The sequence below is a fragment of the Paramormyrops kingsleyae genome, chromosome 19 (assembly GCF_048594095.1).
Source record: "Paramormyrops kingsleyae isolate MSU_618 chromosome 19, PKINGS_0.4, whole genome shotgun sequence".
NCBI classification, from domain to species: Eukaryota; Metazoa; Chordata; class Actinopteri; order Osteoglossiformes; family Mormyridae; genus Paramormyrops; species Paramormyrops kingsleyae.
This window is the reverse complement of record NC_132815.1, coordinates 974494-997745: the sequence shown is the minus strand read 5'-3', so window position 1 is coordinate 997745 and position 23252 is coordinate 974494. Positions and strand designations below refer to the sequence as shown.

Below are 23252 nucleotides of genomic sequence, written 5' to 3'. Positions count from 1 at the left end.
TTGCTGTGTGAGGTGGAGTGTGTGTGCGTGTCTGTGTTTGTGTGTGTGTGTGTGTGTGTGTGTGTGTGTACCGTGCTCACTGTGTATGTGTCTGTGTTCATGTGTGGGGGACACTGAGGAAGGTGATAATGAGTGTGGTGGAGCTGTCGGTGAGGGCCGGCATACCCCCGCCTGCAGTACAATACAGCAAGAACATGCAAAGTGCACATGTGCAGTGAGGACAGCATTCAAACATCCAACCCTGGAGGGATAAAGCAACTGCCACCTGCGGCCCAGCGCCGCGTCATAATGATTATTACTGTAACACTACTATCATCACAGACATTTTATGCCTGGTGTCCTGTGCTTCACAGCAGCAGATCCAAACCTTTCGTGTTAGCCAACTTTAGCTTCCCTTTAAATGTTGTATGAAGTATGGAGGAACTATGCTCTGCTGACACACGGGAGCACATGGCCGGGTGTCGGCAGTGAAGTACACCGCGCGCATCTGGAATGGCTGAGTACGCATAGAGGTTTGGAAGCCACCTGATTGTAATGTTGATTACTGACAGCAGAGGGCAGTAGCGCTCTTTTTCCCTTTTTAAAAGTTGTGACTGCGACTCATTTTTGTGCAACAACCGATGCACCGAGTTTCTGAGGCCGTATTTCCCAGCAAACGAAGCAGCGGCTTTCTGAGCCGTGTTTCTAGGCGAGCAGCTTACCTCCTAGTCACCACCTTTCTGTCAGAGTTTGGCCATAATCCCTTCATTATTTTGTGTTATTAATGACGTCTGTAAACTATTTATAACAAGGTATGTAACAGTGGGAAAGTAAAGTCGGTTAGCAGATTTTTTTCATAAAAATGGTTTTGTTTGCTTCAGTAAGATATTAATCAGGTTTGCTTATGTCTGAGGTTTGGACCGGTGTAGAAAAGGGTTATTATGCTTAGTTGAAGGACTATATTATGTGAACATCAATTTATTGGAAAATACCTTGATGTTCGGGAAAGTGTGCAGTGAAAACGGAAGACAATCATCACAACAACGGGCCAGGGGCCCACATCGACGTAACGCATAGCAGCTGGAAATAACGAAGCCGAAGACGGAAAGTATGGAAAATGCTTGTGGACCTTAACTCACATTGAGAGGTTCCGCCGGGACCCCACGTGCCAGTAATTGTAAATTCTATCAAGTTATTCGAATCTAATTTGTTTATTAGGAAAGCTTTATCATTACATGGTTAATGAAATAACGCTATTCCGGTAAGTTACATAATAATTTAGTTCAGAATTGTACATTCAGCATAAGTACATAGTAACTGATCTAGAATATTGTTACTTCTCAGCCCACTGGATTCTTCGATCACTGTGATACCCGTGGTGAAACCTTGCTTAGGCTACTAAAACGATTGGTTTTAATTGTGTTTACTTTTTTTTTCGTCCTGGTAATTTGAACGTCTGTTTCTGTTTTTCGGTAAGAAGCTAACGATACCTCGTAAATATCTACAGGGAGTCCTTTAAATTAAAATGCAAAACAGCGTAAGTGTAAAGATACAGATTTAGATCTTGACAGCGCGCTATACAAGAATCACATTTTGTCTAAGAAATATAAAGACAAAAACATGTGGGACACATTCTGTTTTGGCACATCTGGTCTCACCGAAAGTCTTCGCTTTAAATGTTGTATTAATTATCCAGGAGCCATGCTCAGATGTCTAATTACTGCATTAACCAAAAATATTGTTACAACGCTTTTGTTTTGGACACCTATGTAGTGTTACAAGTATATTATGTCATTATGCATTTATGTTTGTGTTCTGATGTAATAGTTTCGACCTGAATGGGGTACTGGTTCGGGGGTGGGGGGGAACTGTTTAATCGCCATGAGTTAAATAATACGTATTAAGTTCCTATAGCCTATAAAGTGACGGGAAACAGCTGTAGCTCCTCGGGCTCCACAATCACCCACAAATAACCCTGCTTCCGTAAAACAACTATATTATTGACTTTACTTTTTAGCAGTCGTGACAAACGAAACATCATGCTATTATACACTATGCTGGTGGTATTCTGTAAGGTAGACTGTATTCTGTAAGAAAAAAACATTTTTCTATTCGTCGGAAAAAGTGGATAAACCAGTAACATTCTAATCGTCTTAGTCTGTAGTCACAGGTGATCAATATTAATAAAAATATCCTAAAATTATTTGTAGGCAAATTAGCTATGGTATAACAGTAATAAGGTTCGGATATCCAAATACCATGCAGGTTAAGGAATCTGAAATGAATGGGCAACTCAATATCTGAGCACTAAACAAGGGCGAAGTGTTGCTATGTGGGGGAACAGATGCGCAGGCCGGACCACCGACTGATAATGGCTGCAGGGGGGCACATGACGCGTGCCAGCGTGGCGCGTGAGCAGCCCCGCCGCGAGATAAGAGACGGCGCCAGTCAGCGCATCATATCACGCAGAAGATCGGGATCCGGCTCCATGATTAACGAAGCGCTGTAACGCACCGAAAGGTGAGGCCGTTTTTACCCACTGCGTTTTCTCTCAATGAAATAATCTGAAAAGTCGGCTGCCTATTTTTATAGGCCCTGTTTAATATAGACTGACATCCAGAACATGCATTTTCAAGGTTATAGAATAGTGTTTGCTTAGGGAAATTGTCAATATTTGTTTATATAGTAAAATTGATTTCGATTCAATGTACTTATTAGCCTATTTATTACATATGCCAACCTAGCGTTTTAGCCTTCATATTCAAGTAATTTCATTTTGGCAAAACGTATGAGTGGCGCTGAGAGAGACACTGACTGCACGGAATGGTAGGATGTCGCTGGGGGCCGGACAGCGGCAGAGCGGCCACCGAAGTCGGCTGGCTGAATGTGTACCTGGACACCACTGTTTCTCGATGGATCAATGCCCGTTTTATGGCTGTCTCGTAGCCGAGCCGCAAAACGCCGGTATACTGTCGGGTACAGGCTCTCCGTCCCTGTCGTGAGTGATGACGGCCAGCGACGTGGAGTTGGAGCAGTAGACAAGGAAATGTGAAATATTGTAACTCCTGCTTTCGAGCAAAGTTGTAAACATCCAGTATCAAACTGCCTTGGGTTTTGCATGAGGGAATTAGTGTATGCAAACAAATGCAAAATGTCACACTGACACTTAAGTCACTATATATGTTACTACCGGTGCTAAATGAGTATATTAATCTGTTTACATATGCATAATACAATTGTCTTAAAGTACAGTTGTCGATTTCAGTTGCATTTGCTTTGTGTTGTGGCTGCTGCGGTCGCGGTACGCATTAATGTGGAAGGAGGTCTTATTTTTTTCCCACAAGTACCGTATTTCTCTCAAGTACATTTTGTTCGTTTGGCCGCGCGTGGGATTATTTCACTCACTTTAAAATGAATTTAAACCCATGCATGTTAAATTTTACTGACGGTGGTTAATTTGGAGAGTTGTACGGTTGCCCGTTCCCCATTATCTGTTTTAAAAGAAATGCAGGAATTTGTTTAATTTTTATTTCACGAATAAAACTGTTTTAATAACACGACGTGTCCGTACAGCTTGCTGGCATATTCGGTATGCAGTTCGGTATGCGGCATGTATATACATAAAACGTGTCTGTTATTTTGGATCTCATATTTGAGCTGATTATACGCAGAGGCACTTTGCTTCCCCCCAGACAGTAATGTTGGCCCCCGGCCCAGCTGCCAGCCCCGCGCGCAAGGCAGGCTGCAGATGGGTCTTCATACCGGGTCAGGGGCCTGCCGGCTGCCCCCTGCGTGTGCGTGCGAGGCTCCGTTTACCTTAGGATGGATTCCACCTGGTCCCCTGTCTTGTTAAGTTCTCCCTTAAAAACTGACGTGAGATCACTAAGTCCTAACCTTAGCGTTAATTATTGCAATCTGAATGGCCAGACTGGTTTTGGGGGTCTGTGGGTTGTGTAGCCCGGACTCATGTGTCGCCGATGGCAACGGAGTGACGCGTTTAGCGGCCGCCGCTTAAAGCTCACGGGCGCCGCCACGCCGATGTTCCTGTAGGGTCCTGTTGCGTTAGTAAGGGCGGCGCCACCGGCTATCGTTTGTGACTAAGAAGCAGTAACACATCATCTGCCCCTCCCCCATCTTAGCACACTGCGTCGGGCGCATCCACCCTGTCCGCAGCCATCAGCGATAACACGCAGTGAATCCTGGTTTTCAAAGTTCTTCCTTTGTGAGTATTTTAGGAATAGATCATCAAAAAATAAGACAAGTTTGCATAAAAAGCCAATGCGTATGTGAGCTTGGCCCGTTTGGAGAGGTGATGCGGGAAGGTTTCAGCAAATACTGTCCATATCTGTGAGCTTAAAGCAGGATGAGCTACACTGACTCAGTCGGTTTTATTTCTTTGGTTCTACTCTGGACTAATTTGAAGGAGTTAGAATATAGGTCAGCCTGACACAGTTTCTGCAGTCATAAGGGATAACACTCAAGCAGAGTTATAACTGAGGAACACGACAAGCGTATTCAGAACCTCTCAACAGGGTCTAGGATTAGCTGACCAAAGTCACCTGTAGTCTCCTTTAAAAATGAGAGAGTCTCCATTAGATTTGTCTTTGAGAAACTTAAGAAATGGCCAGCACAGCAGTCCTGCTTTTAATCTGCCTTTTGGCTGCAGAGTCGGTGAAGATTGCTGAGACCAGTCATAAGGGAATGCAATGCAATAAACAAAGTTTTAATAAACAAGGTGCTTTTTGAACACAACTGTTCATGCAGAGCATACAAGCGGAATCTGGCAGTGATGTATGCAAGACGGCAGGTTAAAAAAAAGGATGTAGGTCACATTTAATAACAGGCGTAGAGCATAATAGGCTATATGCAGTGATGGTTTATTAATGATATCCATGACAACATCCCTCTACACACTAATGAGCACATCTGAGATCTCTGCTCATGGGGGTGGTACCCACCCCCCACAGAGTGCCGACTGACCTTCACTCCCATCTGCTCACATCTGCACCCATCACTGGTGGCTGCTTCGATTTGGCGGGTCCCTCTGCAGTGGCGAGTCCCCAGCGTGCGGCCGGAGCGTCGCGCCGAGAGGCCCATTCTCCCCGATTCGATACGCCGCTTGCCGGGTCCCTCTTCAGTGGCGAGTCCCCAGCGCGCGGCCGGAGTGACGCGCCGAGAGGCCGATTCTTCCCGATTCGATACGCCGCTTGCCGGGTCCCTCTGCAGTGGCGAGTCCCCAGCGTGCGGCCGGAGCGTCACGCCGAGAGGCCCATTCTCCCCGATTCGATACGCCGCTTGCCGGGTCCCTCTGCAGTGGCGAGTCCCCAGCGTGCGGCCGGAGCGTCGCGCCGAGAGGCCCATTCTCCCCGATTCGATACGTTACTCACAGTTGCCATCTCATAGCTGGTCACATGCTAATTAGCAGATGTGTTTTTTTGTTATGTGGTCAATAAACAGTTATAGAACATGGGTGGATAGATGTGTTGTCTTAGCCAACATGGATGTCTGTGTCCTCTTCCTCTTGTGTAATCCATTCATACAGATGGCTATTTACTGATTTCTGTAACGTTCTGATGCACCAGCGTTGTTGTCGTGAGCAATACCTACAACACATTTGCTCACCACCTGGTGCCCGTCCGAGTCACGGCTGGGTGCAGGACGGGACACACTTCAGCGCTTAAGATTACAACCAAACCGCTGCCTTTCTAGACCAGTGATTTGTGGCTTTTTGTCAGTGGCGGAGCCGCAGTGATGGGCGGAGGAATCGCGCAGCTTGTCTGACCTGTTTCCCGCTGCACCTCTGTAGCGCAGCACCCCTCCCCCCACAGCATCAGTGGTCATTTCTGCAGCTTTTTTTTGTTCATTCAGGAGATGGTTTAAATTTCTTCTTACATTTTTTTTAAATGTTAATGTGTATTCTTTCTGATGACGATACTGCACAATCCAAGGCTGCAGCCTTATGCATTCGACATCAGAACCCATCTCTGATTATGCATGGACTGCGTACCTATTTGTTTCTCGGCTCACGTCTCCGGGGCTCAACCTGACCTTAACGCTGTGGATGTGGTATTTGCTTTATCTTCCTGTTTTTGTCCCATACCTTCTTTTTTTTTTATCTTCGTACCCTCCAAAGATGAGCGTTTCTGGCTGTGTGCTGTGTGCTGTGTGCTATGTGCTGTTTGCTGTGTGCTGTGTGCTGTGTGCTGTTTGCTGTGTGCTATGTGCTGTGTGCTGTTTGCTGTGTGCTGTGCGCTGTGCGCTGTGCGCTGTGCGCTGTGCGCTATGCGCTGTGTGCTATGCGCTGTTTGCTGTGTGCTGTGTGCTGTTTGCTGTTTGCTGTTTGCTGTGTGCTGTGTGCTGTTTGCTGTGTGCTGTGTGCTGTTTGCTGTGTGCTGTTTGCTGTGTGCTGTGCGCTGTGCGCTGTGTGCTGTGTGCTGTGTGCTATGTGCTGTGTGCTGTGTGCTGTTTGCTGTGCGCTGTGCGCTGTGTGTGGGACGTGTCCCTCCTCCTTATGTCCTGTGCTTCCTGCTCTCGGCTCCGGAACGCCGCCTCAGCCTAGAGGCTAAAAGGAAGCATAAGGGAAAAAGGGTTTCGAAATTCATGGAGGGCGTGTGCTGTCAGTTACTTCCTGGTCTCATCCTATGAGAACCAATAAAAAAGGGACCTATTGGCAACTGACAGAACACTGTAACCCTAACCATGGGAGTTTCATACCCTTGCTTGCCCCATCAACAGCTACAAGGCAATCCTAAGGAAACCCACGTGAGCAAAAGGCACAATACAGTAACTAAGTTTGCTACTAAATAGCTGGACACATCAATTCATAAAATAAGGGCTTAAAATTGCGCACTATGTATGTCACAGTAAGACAACTGAATAATTTGTGTCAGAGCAGGAAAGCAGCTGCGAGTGATGGAGCCACTTACCTTCAAAGGCAGCGCTGTGACCTCATCAGGGGGAGGTTAGAGCCTCTGATGGAGTTTAAATTGCAGTGTTTTAAGGTGGCTGGTTTAGTCAGCGGGCGCCTGGCCTCGGACGGCTCACAGTTCCGCCATATGTTTTTTAAGTGAATGGCAAAGGTAATGCTAATTAGCAGAGTGTTGGAGTGGAAGTAATGAATCACATTTGTCAGAGTGTCTGTCTAGCCCCAGCGCAGTAACTTACCCTTTATATACCTGTTACAACTGAAGAGAGGACACCAGAGGCACTGCAGACTGAAGAGAGGACTTCAGGGGCTCTGCAGGCTGAAGAGGACTTCAGGGGCACTGCAGGCCGAAGAGAGGACTTCAGGGGCACTGCAGGCCGAAGAGAGGACTTCAGGGGCACTGCAGACCGAAGAGAGGACTTCAGGGGCACTGCAGGCCGAAGAGAAGAATTTAGGGGCACTGCAGGCTGAAGAGAGGACTTCAAGGGCACTGCAGACTGAAGAGAGGACTTCAGGGGCACTGCAGGCTGAAGAGAGGACTTTAGGGGCACTGCAGACTGAAGAGAGGACTTCAGGTGCACTGCAGGCATGTCTACTTACCATTGAAAGCTCCAAGTCTTACTTCCTTCTAATTTCACAGTGAGCGAATCACATTTTTCCGCTAACGAATTCTTCGTCTTTTGCAAACGATAAACCTTACATCTGCATTTAGTCCTTTCTGATTGGTCAGTAATAGTTTCCTTTCAAAGCACTCCTGGTAAGGCAATGCAGAGACCTTTATCTCCATCACTGTGCCTTTTCTGTCGGTACAGCGACAGTTAAGGATGTGCACATGTGGCCTGCAGATTTCTGGATCAGGTCAAGGATGGTCCTGCTATTTTTCAGATATGCAAAGCACTTCACCTGGAGTTTTTCATTAAAATGTCCAGCTGTGTAAAGGGTTCAGCTAAATGTGCAGTAAATGTTGACAGTGTCCACATGCATCATGCATGTAGCCTGGCGCTGGCCAGATTAAACTGGCCTCAAAACACTTCACATGTAGTTTTATGAGTTTTATTCATTTCATCATGACCATACGCCGAAGCCAAAACTATTCTGGTTTGTAGACATACCTAATGCTAATCGCATTTATGTTACAGTCATTTAATGGTGAATAAGCTAAATTTGTACATCAGTGTAAATGTATCTGAAATGTAAGAATAGGGCCACTGCAGTTCGGAACTGGTGGCCCAGCTGTCATACCTGGCAAATGTTTGCAGGTGGGGACTTTTTTTAAATGCATACAAAGGATTTTAAAAGTTCAGATTTCCAGAGTTGGGGTTTGTCTCAAATCTCACCCACAGTCTACTCAAGCCAGCAAATACGCAAGATATGATAAGGCTTAAAAAATCTATTCCCTAATTTGGACTGGATGGCGATAAGTCTGACTGCACAATGGACTGTAGGCAGTGCTGGGAAATTTCATTGCTGGGAAATTTTTGGAACAAATGAGAATGATTTAACTTGATAACAATCTTGAAAGAAGTTGGGTCAGACCTTTTCCAGAATCCACGGAATGTTTAAACTTCACGTCAGAGGTGCCTGATGAACGATATAACACAAAAGAAAATAGGGTCAAGATACATCTTCTGTTTTCGGTTGTTCTGATGTTAACAGCAAGTTTAGCAAATTTGAGAGATGCATGCGAGGCAGCAGCAACATCCCTCTTCTGAAAAAGCTTCTTAAGACACTGGGATTGTTTTGAAATCCATTACTCCTCGTTATTCACCTCTTCTAGACTTAGCTCTCAGTTTAGACCACTTACTGTATGCTTGGTTCGGTATTTTAAATCAAAGACGAGAATGGCATCTGTCAAAGAGAGGAGGAAACAGTGCAACATTCTACGTTAGACTAGAGGCTCACCCAGGAATCACGGGACCCAAATCGGGGAACACCCAGGGCAGGATGCCAATCCATCACCGCATGCCAAAACAGTGGAGGATAAACAAGACGTTTTGTTAGTTACTAAGGGATCAATCTAAATGTATTAATCGATGCATTAATCGCAATTTAAAAGGTATAAAAATAATTCCATCTGCTCCAATTTTTGCTCTTTCCCTGCATCGTCATTTCCAAGTTAACACCGGTGCTTGTGGTAAAATCTATCAGCAGCCAATCAGCAGGCTGTGGCTGTAAGAGTCAACCAATCAGTACGCTATGGCTGTAAGCGCTTCCCCAGTAGTTCGTGTTCGAACTGAAATTACCGAGTCTGGTGTAGGTACTGGAAAAAGGCTTCGGGAACTGGAAAAAAATGGTTCAGGAACTGGAAAAAGGGTTCGGGAACTGGAAAAAGGGTTCGGGAACTGGAAAAAACGGTTCGGGAACTGCCTTTGGGCCGATTTCCTGAGGTGTGAACACAATGGAAGTCCCAGGTTCCAGAAAAAAGTTCCGGTTCCAGAGAAAAGTTCCCGAGCTGTGAAAGCGCCTTAATCACGCACATAATTGTGCACTGATTGCAACACAGGGATACCGATTCACCTAGACCACGTTCTTGGAGAGCACTCAGAGTAAGCCCAACAGCCCTGGAGAATATACAAGACGCTCAAACACAGGCAAAGAAATAGGTTTGGGGTTACAATGCTGACCACTTAGTCACCGAGCTGCAACTGGAAACTTAAATTATTTATTTAAAAGGCTATTGAATTAAAAGCCTTCCATTAATGTTCTAACTGCTTATGCTGATCAGGGTCACAGAACCTACCCAGCGCACAAGACTGCGACTGTAATCCCATAGCATATAGCTATGAGCTCTGCTTAGGTTAGCTGCATGTCTTCGGACCGCAGAAGGAAACCCGACCAGGAGGGAAGCCTTAAAAATCCATGCAGCAACCCCGTAGATGCGAGGCAACAGTGCTACTCCTGAGGCACGGTGCTGCACTTAAGAGCCTTCCAATTCCGGAAAACAAGCTTTTGCTTTGTAGTACGCAAACGTTCATGGAGTAAAACTATATTTCCCAGCAGACCCTCCTGGTTATTGGCTGTGACACAACTGATGGGATGATGTCACCTGCAGCCGTCGAATTGTATAGCGCTGGTGTCAATGAGTTTGGGCTTCGCTTACAGGATGGAGCGACTTCAAAAGTAAGGTTTTATCCCCCGTATTAAGCGTTACTTTCATTCTCTTGGGAAATTAATTATCAGATTATCTGATCTAAAGCCTACGTATCAACGAGGTCCCAAAGATGTCTGTTGTGTAGTTAACTATACTTAGCGAAAATTATAACTTTGTAATTTAATTGAAAGATATTCAAGTAACGTTAGTAATAATAACTTAAAATATTTGACATATACGCGATGGTTAAAATGAAATAGTAAATTATAGTGACTTTAAACCAGCATTAAACCAATTCTGCGGGTTTCATTATAATGTTACTATATATATATATATATATATATATATATATATATATATATATGGTGTGTATATATATATATATTTATACAACTATATATATATATATATATATTTATTTATACAACTATATACACTCACCTAAAGGATTATTAGGAACACCTGTTCAATTTCTCATTAATGCAACTATCTAATCAACCAGTCACATGGCAGTTGCTTCAATGCATTTAGGGGTGTGGTCCTGGTCAAGACAATCTCCTGAACTCCAAACTGAATGTCAGAATGGGAAAGAAAGGTGATTTAAGCAATTTTGAGCGTGGCATGGTTGTTGGTGCCAGATGGGCCGGTCTGAGTATTTCACAATCTGCTCAGTTACTGGGATTTTCACGCACAACCATTTCTAGGGTTTACAAAGAATGGTGTGCAAAGGGAAAAACATCCAGTATGCGGCAGTCCTGTGGGCGAAAATGCCTTGTTGATGCTAGAGGTCAGAGGAGAATGGGCCGACTGATTCAAGCTGATAGAAGAGCAACTTTGACTGAAATAACCACTCGTTACAAACGAGGTACTGTATGCAGCAAAGCATTTGTGAAGCCACAACACGCACAACATTGAGGCGGATGGGCTAGAACAGCAGAAGACCCCACCGGGTACCACTCATCTCCACTACAAATAGGAAAAAGAGGCTACAATTTGCATGAGCTCACCAAAATTGGACAGTTGAAGACTGGAAAAATGTTGCCTGGTCTGATGAGTCTCGATTTCTGTTGAGACATTCAAATGGTAGAGTCAGAATTTGGCGTAAACAGAATGAGAACATGGATCCATCATGCCTTGTTACCACTGTGCAGGCTGGTGGTGGTGGTGTAATGGTGTGGGGGATGTTTTCTTGGCACACTTTAGGCCCCTTAGTGCCAATTGGGCATCGTTTAAATGCCACGGCCTACCTGAGCATTGTTTCTGACCATGTCCATCCCTTTATGACCACCATGTACCCATCCTCTGATGGCTACTTCCAGCAGGATAATGCACCATGTCACAAAGCTCGAATCATTTCAAATTGGTTTCTTGAACATGACAATGAGTTCACTGTACTAAAATGGCCCCCACAGTCACCAGATCTCAACCCAATAGAGCATCTTTGGGATGTGGTGGAACGGGAGCTTCGTGCCCTGGATGTGCATCCCACAAATCTCCATCAACTGCAAGATGCTATCCTATCAATATGGGCCAACATTTCTAAAGAATGCTTTCAGCACCTTGTTGAATCAATGCCACGTAGAATTAAGGCAGTTCTGAAGGCGAAAGGGGGTCAAACACCGTATTAGTATGGTGTTCCTAATAATCCTTTAGGTGAGTGTATATATATATATATACATATTTATACAACTATATATATATATATATATATATATATATATATATATATATATATATATATATATATATCCTGATGAAACCTCGGGTACTCTTGGATTCGTGCTTGCCGCTTCAGTCGGCTTTATTCCTACCAATCCATCCATATGGCTTTATTCCTGCATAGCCACATTTTGTGCACAATTTCTTACAGTATGTGTCCGCGTTGGAGTCAGGCGTGAGCACGACCGCTCCACTCTTATGCAATGAGTGTTTTTAAGAGCTGCGTGTTTCGGGAGACGTCGATGACGTCACGTTTTTGCATACACAATAATGTATCCATTGACTATAAATCGGTAGCTGCTAATTGCCAATATGCCCTATTGGAGTTCCACCCGGTCCTGGTCGTTAAAAGACCTTATTGTATGATGTACTGGAAGAGCAAAAACGACATAATTAAGGTATAAATACGCTTTTCCTAGTTGTGGTTAATAATTACACTGCATTTAGAGTTAGTGACACACTTCTTAGTTTGTTATTAAAAAGGGGGGAAATGGTGAATGACCACAATAATCATCATCAGATCATTTTTGGCCGCTGAAGTTGGAAGGACTGACTTTGTGAAATACATTGTTACATTTATTTCTCATTACTAAATGTGTAGCTATGCAGTCTGAAGCGTGGAGTATCTCCCTGCCCTGGAGTACGTACATTACCACATGGTACTCAGCTGTGTGTTCCTGCAGGCACCTCCGCGGGCTTCAGCTGCTCCTGCCTGGATCTCCCCGCTCTGCGTCTCCTTTCTTCCTGGAGTAAATCACGCGCAGTGTGACCCTGGTGTCGGTGGCCCTGGTCATGTGACACACGTGCTTGGAGGGAGTTCTGCTGACCACCGGTGTGTTTTCTGCAGAAAGACTTTGAGAAGACATGAGGTAAACAGCTAAGAGGTTGGTTAGTGGGTTTAAGCCTGATGAGAGGCTCCCCATCGCTGACTATAGGGGAAACGCCATCGCCATGTTCCCGCTGTGCTGGAGTGATGTCACACACGCACAGCTCGGTAGGGAGTGCAGTCTGGAACGTGTCTGATGCAAGTGCTGCACCCACCCACACCTCGACGTCTTCCTGGGACGGTCTGGCTCGTTAATAGGTGTCACCCCCCTTACTGATTAGTGACTGTGTTTTAGCATGTGGCTAATGGAACAGCCTGCTTGTGGAGCGATTGCAGAATGCTGTGCTGCCCGTCGCAGGGCTTTCCTGAGTTTAAGGCTAGAAGATGCTAAAAGCAGGAAGCGTGGATGACATCTCTGTCCTGGTGATGAGACTGAACAGGGAAAAGGTCCAGAGGGAAGCTGAAGGAAGCTGAAGCTGAATGGGCCTGAAGGATGTGGGTGTGGGGTTTCCCCAGCCGTGTCCAAGGGGCCCTGCTGCTTGTGATACTGCAGGGGACTCGAACCGCTTCGGCTCAGCGGGCGACGTGGCCGCGGGGTCGAGGCCTCCGCGCTCTGTAATGGTCTGGCAGGAAGCCGCCTGCAGTTTGTGGACAGTAAATAAACTGGGGCCCCCACCTCCAGCTGGCCAAAGTAGATGCTCCGCTGCCATTGACTCGCGTCCGTGTGAATGAACACGCATTGTTTTGGGCTGGCTTTAGCGCACACTGTGCCGTCCAGGAATGCAGCGGCCTGGCAGGGGGAGCTGCAAACAAGCCAGCGGGCACCAGGGGGGAGGGGCTGGTCAGAGAGCCGGCGGGCACCGGGGGGAGGGGCTGGTCAGAGAGCCGGCGGGCACCGGGGGGAGGGGCTGGTCAGAGAGCCGGCGGGCACCGGGGGGAGGGGCTGGTCAGAGAGCCGGCAGACGCGTGGAGGGGGGTGTCAGTGAGACACTGGGCACGTGGGGAGGTGTTAGAGAAGCAGCGGGCACGTGGAGGGGGGAGGGTCTCCCCTCTTCCGGACCTGAGATGGGGGAGGAGGTTCAGCCATGGGATTAGACCCATCTTCCACACGCGCCGTTGCCCCAGCAGCCGCAGCGCGGGCTGCGAATCCCCTGGCAACCGGTGCCTGTGGAAAAAGCAGGATCAGAATAAGGGATCTTCCCAGTGGGGTCAGCATGCCACTGAAGAGCAGGGAGCCAGACTCGCGTCACTGCTGCTGCATGCTGCGGCCTGCAAGTCTCTGCCATGTTCACTGTCCCCTCTGCATCGTGGGACTGTGTATCCATGGCAACTGGCAGCACCTGGTTAGGATGGGGATTCTCCTGTCTGCCTGGTCTCAGGGTGGCACCCTGGTGCAGGTCAGGATACGCCTACAGGCTTTTTGTTGTGATTAATTAAATATTAATCATCTTTCTCTACATAACAGACCACATGCAGGTGTGGTGTTCAGAACATGCTGCTTAACATGCTACAGGCCGGCTGATCTGTACTTACTCTGGCTCCCCGCCCCCTCCCCCCCCCGGCACTGGCTCCCCCCCCCCCCCCCCCCCCCCGGCTCCCGCCCGGCTCTGTGTACAGAGTGCTCTCTGCCCCCTCTAGGGTCAAATAAACCTTGTAAACGTATGGAAATGATAATGACCAAAATCTATCTTACTGCAGCTTCTGACCTGCAGGCCGTCGTCTGTCTGTTTCTTGCTTCTACCTGTAGGTCATGCAGGGGGCCACGTCCTCCCCCACCCCCCGTTTCCCATCTTGACTGCTTTGGGTCAGTGTCTGAGCACAGGAGGAGCGTTTTGAAGCAGAGTTTGGGCACCCAGAGCTCTGGGATGACCAGCTTCAATGAGAGATCATCAAATCGCTTATATATCAAGATGCCTTTTTCAAAACTGCTCAGTAAAACTGCAACAAAACTGATATTTTACCAATATATCTCTCAGCTCTTATAATAGCTATTAAACTCATATGACGCCTTTCGCACAGACATGCAGCTCAGTGCACTTTGCAAAACGAGGATGAAACAGGAGGAAAAACACGCGATGCGTATGAGTATTAAAATGTGGCCGTCGGCATGTAAACATAGATGGTTTTGCTGGACACACCATGTTTAACATGTATAGACACTTGCTGAATTATTAACAGGACTGCTAAGTGTAGTGACATTTTCTGTGGAGTTGGGGAGACGGACAAGCATTTTCAAGAGTGAAGAAGACCGAAGCTGCAGTTCAGTTTGGGCGAAATCCAGGAGTGGAGCTTCTTAATAAGCATAAGTCATGCATAAATGTGGAGGGAGCCGTCATGGCGCAGAGAGAGACGCGTCTCTGATATCTCTCTCAGCTTGGCCTCCCCCAGCCTAAGCGGCTGCGGTGAATTACCGTGTCCCGTCCTTTTTACTTCCCTCTCCCTTCCTGACGTCACTCGTGTGTTGTCACCCTGCGATACTTGTCTCTATGGAGACCAGGGATTCGGTTACAGCACAGGCTGAGGCATCACCTGACATGATCCAGGTGCTGCGGGGCGGCGGGGGGGGGCAGCAGAAGGAAAGCCTGAAGAAAGGAGGGTGGGAGGGGGGGGCAGGCTTGCTGCTTTGCAGGCCTGCACGCTGGAGAGCCTTGTGGGAGACGTTAGTGATACCGATCTTTGAGGCCGGAAGAAAAAATCATAAATTTTACTTTGACTTTAAACCTGGACATCAGCAGTGAAATATGAAATTAATGGAGAACATATCAGATCATTCCACTGTTATGAACAGCACTTTTTAGGGAACAGGATAGGGGTGATTATTCCTGCTGTGAGGTTTAACGTTAAATGGGGAGATTTGACTGAAATGACGTTTGGTAGAGCAAAACAGACAGACACACGAGAAACAAAGGAATGATCATAAAAGTACAGAATTTCTTTTATATGATGGAAATTTGTGAGCGCCCTTGAAATTGTCCTATATGTTAACAATCATGTTTACTCCGTTCTAGACGACCGTTGCTAAGTCGTACCACGAGTTTCTGATGAAATTTCTGAAAAGCCGAAGAAGGTGAACCGGTGACTTGTTGTGAAATGTTGCTTTCGGGGCCCTGGGCTGGGATTGGCCTGGGCTGGGATTGGCCGTCATGTCTGCTGCGGTGGGTTATATTTCACACCTGCAGATCGCAGGGCTCAGCACCCAGCCCTCAGGCTGCTTCCCTTCTGGAAATGGGCTTCTGGAGTGTCTGATCTTGTGAAGTGTTCTCATCTCCGACGGCATCACCCTTATGGATCTCATTTTCCTCACAAGTGCCTGTGTCATCAGTTATGGCCTCTTATCTGAGCTTTAGTGAAATGGTACCTTTAATGCTGCGGAGGGCATCTGATTTTAATCCCATTCTTTCTGCCGCAAACTCACTGAACCTGTTTACACGGTAATTACTCAGTGAGAAGCGGCCGTCTCAAATGTGCCATTTAGGTGAACTGCTGGTTCTAAAGATGCTCTTTGTGTGCGTGTGTGTATGTGTGTGCGTGTGTGTATGTGAGGGAGACTTGCATTGCTCATTGTTGTCACTGTGGCTGCCTCTGACTCACCATCAGAAACTGATTGCATAAAATTGCATTATCCAACCATCCATCCATCCATCCTCCAAACCAGCTTATCCAGTGTAGAGCTGTGGGAGTTTGGAGCTCATCCCAGTAAACACAGGCAGGAGCAGCCTGGAGGAGGTGGAATAGGAGGTGGTGGTGGTGGAGGTGGTCGTTGTTGTTGATTTTGTTTGAAAATATACAAGCTGTGCTCAAGTAAATACCACTATTTAAAAAAGTATTGTAGGGAAGATGTGTGGTGACCTTAAGCTGAGCTAAACCCATCAGAGATTTCCCTTTGAAGTCCTGAGTCACGGCACTGGATGAAGGTTCGGCTCCTGCTCCTCCAGGCTTCCCTCTGCTGGTTTGCTGATATTGTGGTGATATCATCCCATCTGTGCCAGAGGACAGACCCCTTCCCCCCCCCGGGGCCCCCAGCTGCTGTGCGAGGTGGCTGCCCCGTGCTGGTTCCCCGCAGGCTTTGGAGGGGGGTCCACTGTTTGGTGCCTAGGACCCACCTTTTCATTGTGTACTAAACATGGTACATATCGTGGTACATATCATGGTGCATGTCATCACGGCCTTGCATGCTTTTACGAAGGTCGTTGGTGACAGGTGAACTCTGGGGACCTTTGTGCTCTATAGTCCCGATCCGTAGCCATATTTAATTTCTCTGTCACATTTTAGAAGTGCTGATGATAGGTTTTGTGTTATTTTGACATTTAGGGAAATGTGAAACTTAGAAAACGACTTACTCTGTGTTGTCAATCTCTCTTTGGACTGAAGAGCAGTAAAGTCAGTGATGTCCTGAACTGGAAGGTAAACAGTGCCTGGCCATCCTGCTTACATCGGGTTCCTGCCATGAGCAAACGCAGGCCGTGGAAGCGGACGGGACTGTAGGCAGTGCGGCCTGATCCTGCCATCCTGCTCGGAGATCCAGACTCGCTCACCAAGGAGGGGGGGCGATACCTTTCAGGGGAGGGTCATGTCATTGCTTAATGGAGGCAACTGACATTTGCTGGTTCTCCTGTCGGTTTTGATGCCACTTCAGTATAATTATGCTTTAAATGTTCCTTGTCATGTCTGTGGTGAGGTTCTGGTGCCTGTTTTTGAATGGTGTTCCTCTACAGCAGAACCGGGACGATTCTCTGAATGGGACAGGAGTATAATGGGCCTACATTAACATGACTGAGTGCTGAAAGCCCACATTAGCCAAAGATTAGCATGATAAGGTGTGGGGGCAGCCCACATGATGTGTAAATTAGCATCACAAATGAACAGGATTCACAAAAGGCTGCTCCACACCTTGGGTTTGGGAGAAGGCTCTGGTCTGGTCCCCCGTGGTGAAAAGCCTCTTGAAACAGCCACTGCCACAGCTGCTCTGCTGTGTCCAAAAGGGCCAATCGGGGCGCAGTACAGCTACACTGGAATGTTCCTTTTTGCATATCCCATCATGCTCTTCTTCGAGACAGACAGACAGACACACACATGCACGTACCTACCTAAATAGGGACCATCCATTCACTTCCATGGGGAAAAACCTAAATCCCAGTCATGACACCCTTAACCCCTACACAGCCTTAACCTGAACCATAAGTAACCAACCAAAATACAAGACTTTTTTTTCTACGTTTTTGATTACATTCAAAAGATTTTTATAAAATTGAGGTTATCCAATTGGGGACCTGAAAAAATGTCCCTAAAAGGAAGGAAGTTTCAGGTTTTACCGCACTTTGGGGACATTTTGGTCCCCAAATGTGATCTATGTAAACCTCCCCACACACACACACACACACGAACACACACACACACCCTCAGTAAACCTGTGTAAAGGGAAGGTTTCCATAGTAATCTGTGGTTGGGGCTATTCTGTGGGCTTTTTGAGGGTCTTAGGTAGCTGTCAGCTTAAGGCATATTGAGGTTTCGCCCCGTTCCCTCCCAACAGAGGTTTCGCCCCGTTCCCTCCCGCCGGAGGTTTGGTCCCCGTTCCCTCCCGTCAGAGGTAGAGTAATTGGATCCTGGTAGTTCCTGATGGTTCATCTTGTTCTTGTGGAGGTTCTGTGATGCAGCGTTTCTGCCACAGTGTGATATTTGCCAGCTTTGCTGCTTCGTGAGGCTCAGCGGGCTGCGCAAAATTCATTCAGGGGGATGATAAAGTCTAACAGTCAAATCTGGCTGAGAGAGAAATGTTTCCTCTCTCCATGGAGGATGGAGTGAACTCTGTTATGATGGTGACTCCAGAGTGATGGTTGTGAAAGTGGAGGTTCTGTGGGTCGTTGTGTCCGGGTGCCGGTCTGTATGTACTGCATGTGTGTCTTTATCATTGTAATATACACACTTGTGCACACAATGTATTTTGTCCAAGAATTTACACTGAAATTAAGAAAAGATAGTGATGATGTTCTGACTTTTTTCTGTCTCTGTGAAGCTAACATGATGTCAGAATGGCCTCCTGTCTCCACTGTGTTTCATGTTCCATGTTCCGCACAGGAACCTTCCAGTCTGGCTTCTCCTCAGCTGTAAGTGGAGACTTCAGGGTGGTGAGGTTTCAGATGCTCCTGGCAGATCATCAGAGATCGGGATTGTAGATCTCCAGCTTCTATTCAGGAGCCTGGGCTGCAGTGCTCTGAATCCTGAAAAGAGGCTGACGTCTGAGCAGCAGGTGCCTGGCTGTTCTCTGCTTTCCCTGCTCTTTTATAAATTGTGGAGCCCTCAGCGATCTTCAGGAAGTCATGCCTTCGGCGTGGGGGAGCAGGGGGCTGATTCCCGGCAGAGGCCTCCCGGCCGCGTCAGAGCTCTGCCTTGATCAGCAGCAGCACGGACGCCGTGACACTGTATGCAGTGGTGCAGTGGTGCTCCTCACAACCGCAGTTTAGTGAAGAGGAGCCATGGTGTGTGGAGAGTCCTCATGTCCCTGGTGGGTCTGGGGCCACAGACCGGGTGGGGGGGCTCTGGGGTGAGGGCTGCTCTGCTCTGCCCCCATGCAGGAGCCAGTGGCCTTAAATTACCTTCAGAATCTGCCCTATGCGGCTGACATGCTAAATTAAAGCATCCACTGTGTGGATCATGCAAGGTAAAGCACACGACAGGTTCTAGCTGAGGACTTGATATAATGACATCTTTATATAATGACATCTTTCTGAGCCAGAGTTATTCATTGTTTTTGGGAAACAGGTGCAGTTCTTATTGAAAGATTTGCCTGTTTTGTTTAAGGTTTATAAAGAATGAAATGAAGCAGGAGATATTAGGTTTGCTATTCACTTTGGATGCTTCCAAAAAAAATTATTGTGGATTTTTTTTGGCATTTGGGCTGGTGTTCTAAAGCAGTTGGGATTGATTTTCTCCTGATGTAAGTTTATATTATTATATTATAATAACATAGTTCTTAGTTGGCAGTAGTGTTCAGACGCTTTTATAAATCTGATTTTTCCTTGAAATGACTGTCCAGAATGGCTCCGTTAAAGGATGCAGGCACGATACGCCGACAGTCACCCCAGTGTAAATTAGAAGGGAATGACGCGTTTTGTCGTCCGGATGCCGAGCAAGAACCGGTTCCTCACCGCCACAGGGCAAATGACCACGCTGAGTGACAGGCTCTCCGTGGTACGGCCCCTTCCCCTAGCCTGCGGCTCTCCGGGAAATGTTTCATATCTGGACACCTGTATTTATTTTTTCTCGCGCGCCGCCGCCCTGTCACGTCGCCGTTTTGGTGGCACTGCGCCGCCCGTCGCTTTGGTCACGTAACCGTTTTGGACCGCTCTGCCTGTTTAGAGACGCTAAATGCCGTTTTTTCCCCCCGGTATCCGGTCCCATAGCTGATGGGGTGACAAACACAGCAGAAAGAAACGTTTCCCCCGTACGTAAGGTCTGGACAGGTACGTGGTACTTCATGCATTGTTACAAAATGTTACGGTGATAATTAAGAATACTATAGCGTGGTGTTTCTCAATCCTAATTCTAACCACTGACCGCTGTAATTATTTTATTCCCAGCCATGGGTTTACACAACATCTCACTAATTTCAGCTAATTGCTTAAATCGTATTTGAATAGTCATGCCTGATTGCACTTATATGTCCGACCAGCAGAGGTGGAGATTTCAGGTCCCGAGAGAACAAATCCAGACCAAGATTTTGTTTCAACCAGCCAGTTGAGTATAAAGAGACACAGTCACAGAGGACTGAACTGGCTGGTTGAAACAAAATCTTGGTCTGGATTTGTACTCTCGGGACCTGAAATCTCCACCTCTGCCGACCAGAAGGAAAAAAAGAGAAATGTTTTAAATTTATTTCCTGCTAATTTTTAACCTGTTTGGAGGTAGATGAAACTTAGGATGAGTCTTCCTAAAAGTGTTTTGTATAACATGGCTTCTCTCAGTGACACTTGCATCTAGTGCTACTGTGGAACATCATCATTGACCTTTTGCATGCAGTCAGCAGCTGGGACAGGCACTGTTTTTGGATTCCTGTTTTTTTCCTCTCATTTTTTTTTAACCATGAGGAACAACTAATAACTGCTCAGGTTGAAACAAGATCCTAAAAATATTTGTATGTGGTATGCAGTTCAGAGACAGAACGTTGACGGATTCTTTTTGTGTTATTTGCTTAGCTGATGCTATGCTTCACTGTTGTTTGCATGTTCGCCTGTACTAGAGAGCTATTGAGCTCTCCTCTCTTGTGTTTACCATGTCTGGGTCCCACATGGGCCGAGGGCTGACGTTCCACCTTGAGGTTCTAGCTGCCCGATGGGAGGTTTGCCTGGTACCAAATCAGCAGCCCACAACCCTTTTAATAATCGATAGACTGATGGAGTGAATCTGTTCTTATAATCGTGCATATGTGAGTTTCACATTTATTTATTTATTATTTTAACAGTGAATATAATTATTTAAAAGCTTCCTTGGCCAGCTGAGAGGTGTCTGACCCTCTGGGTGTGTAATCCAGAGCCTTCAATGGGGAGTTACTTCCGCGACTCCCGAGGTCACTGCGTAGATAGTGACTAGGGAGTCTGTAAATAACTTTAAAAACATTACTATGCCTATACTCACGTCTTTATTTATGTACAGAGTGCATTCGATCTATAATCTGTTCATTAGTGACCGTGTTGTGAAGAGAGATGACGACATACTCAATAAACATGCAGTTCGACAGCGTACTTTGAGAGAGACGTTGATTCTTATTCTTGAGAGCCTTCTGTGTTTTTCCTGTGCCGTTTCCTTGGGCTGCTGTTTGCTGTCCGTCGCTGTGGAGTCCTCTCAGAGCACGCTGACCGAGTTAGGCGAGCGGCTTTGGGTGTGGGAGGTGGCAGAGTGGTGATCAGAGGGGTACCGTGAAAACGAGGCCCTTGTTGTGATTACGTGGTTACGTGTTACGTGGACACGCTCAGGGCTGGTGGGGTGTCCGTTCGGGGCCTGCGTGCGACTCTCGGACACACTGCTTCCCACGGGAGGTGACGGTGACAGTGGTGGCCTAATTGTTAAGGAAGCGCACTTATAATTGAAAGATTGCTGGTTCAAATCCCCGATCAGCAAAGTATCACTGAGGTACCCTGAGGTCCTACCCCCAAGCACCGCTCCCCGGGCGCTGAATTAGCTGCCCCCTGCTACGTCACGACGTCACATATGGGTTAAATGCAGAGGACACATTTCGTTGTTGGGCACTGTGTGCTGTGGTGTGTCAGCAATGACCACTGATCACTTTCCCATTTCCTGTAAACGTGTGAAGGGGGCTGATATGGGGGACATTTACCATCATCGACTGAGAGCGAAACGGACGCCAGTCTGCGAAGCGAGGGTCTGCTGCCCATTCTGCTGGGGCTCCTGCTCTGTGTGCTGATGCTGTGACCTTTGTGAGGGCAGCAGGGATTATTCCCAGCATTCTGAGGTCCCATTGTGGGCAGCAGCTTTATGAATTGGTCATTTCTGACCCCTCTAATACTTTTAAGCGGCCCATCTAGAGGGTGGCGTCTGGGCCCTGGTCCTCTGACTCTTTGCTGATCATTAAAGCCTCTCTCTCTTTCCCAGATTTTGAGCCGCTGTCACGCCTTGCGGCGACTGTGACTCCTGTGGAGCAGGGCGGGGGCCCCAGCTTTCTGAGTTCCTGCGGGGCACAGTGCTTAACGACACAGACCCTTTATCCAAAAGTTGCCCCTTGGAGGGCTGAGAGGATGCCAGATTCCTGCTAGTATTCCCTTGAGCGACGTGCCTCGCCTGCATTAGCCCAGTGAGATATGCAGTCATATTAAATGACAAACTTGTTATATTTGTAGGAAAGCCTTGACTAAGTGGCACAATAATCAGCGATAAAGGGCGATCGTGTCAGTGCCCCGGGGACACCGCTGGGTGGGGATCGTGTCAGTGCCCTGAGGACACCGCTGGGTGGGGATCGTGTCAGTGCGCTGAGGACACCGCTGGGTGGGGATCGTGTCAGTGCGCTGAGGACACCGCTGGGTGGGGATCGTGTCAGTGCCCTGAGGACACCGCTGGGTGGGGATCGTGTCAGTGCCCCGGGGACACCGCTGGGTGGGGATCGTGTCAGTGCCCTGAGGACACTGCTGGGTGGGGATCGTGTCAGTGCGCTGAGGACACCGCTGGAGGGCGATCATGTCAGTGCGCTGAGGACACCGCTGGAGGGCGATCGTGTCAGTGCCCTGAGGACACCGCTGGGTGGGGATCGTGTCAGTGCCCTGAGGACACCGCTGGGTGGAGATCGTGTCAGTGCCCTGAGGACACCGCTGGAGGGCGATCGTGTCAGTGCGCTGAGGACACCGCTGGAGGGCGATCGTGTCAGTGCCCTGAGGACACCGCTGGGTGGGGATCGTGTCAGTGCCCTGAGGACACCGCTGGAGGGCGATCGTGTCAGTGCCCTGAGGACACCGCTGGGTGGGGATCGTGTCAGTGCCCTGAGGACACCGCTGGAGGGCGATCGTGCTCTCTGACACAGCAGCAGCACCTTACCCTTGGTGGCGAGCACACGGCCCTCCTTGGGAAGTGCCCCCCACTGTCAGCTGTAGCGGGAACACCGCTGCTCATTGGTGCTTCCCTACAGTATCTAAACTGCAATTTGGTGCACATGAATGGGTGCATTTCACACAGGTTGCCCCACCACTGCCACAAGGAAGTCATGTGAC

General features: G+C 47.6%; 1 protein-coding gene across 6 annotated transcripts in view; it reads left to right on the top strand.

Moving 5' to 3' along the window:
- The first annotated feature begins 2323 nt into the window (after positions 1-2323).
- Positions 2324-23252, top strand: part of LOC111844470 (disheveled-associated activator of morphogenesis 1-like) — a 62449-nt gene continuing 41520 nt past the window's right edge. For 3 of the 6 annotated variants that reach the window (XM_023812966.2, XM_023812970.2, XM_023812965.2), the window contains exon 1: positions 2324-2499. The gene's annotated coding sequence lies outside the window, so the exon portion shown is untranslated. Of the gene's footprint in view, positions 2500-9938; positions 10025-12397; positions 12584-19861; positions 20001-23252 lie in introns of those variants that run through there. The other 3 variants (XM_023812968.2, XM_023812967.2, XM_023812969.2) reach the window with 3 other exon arrangements.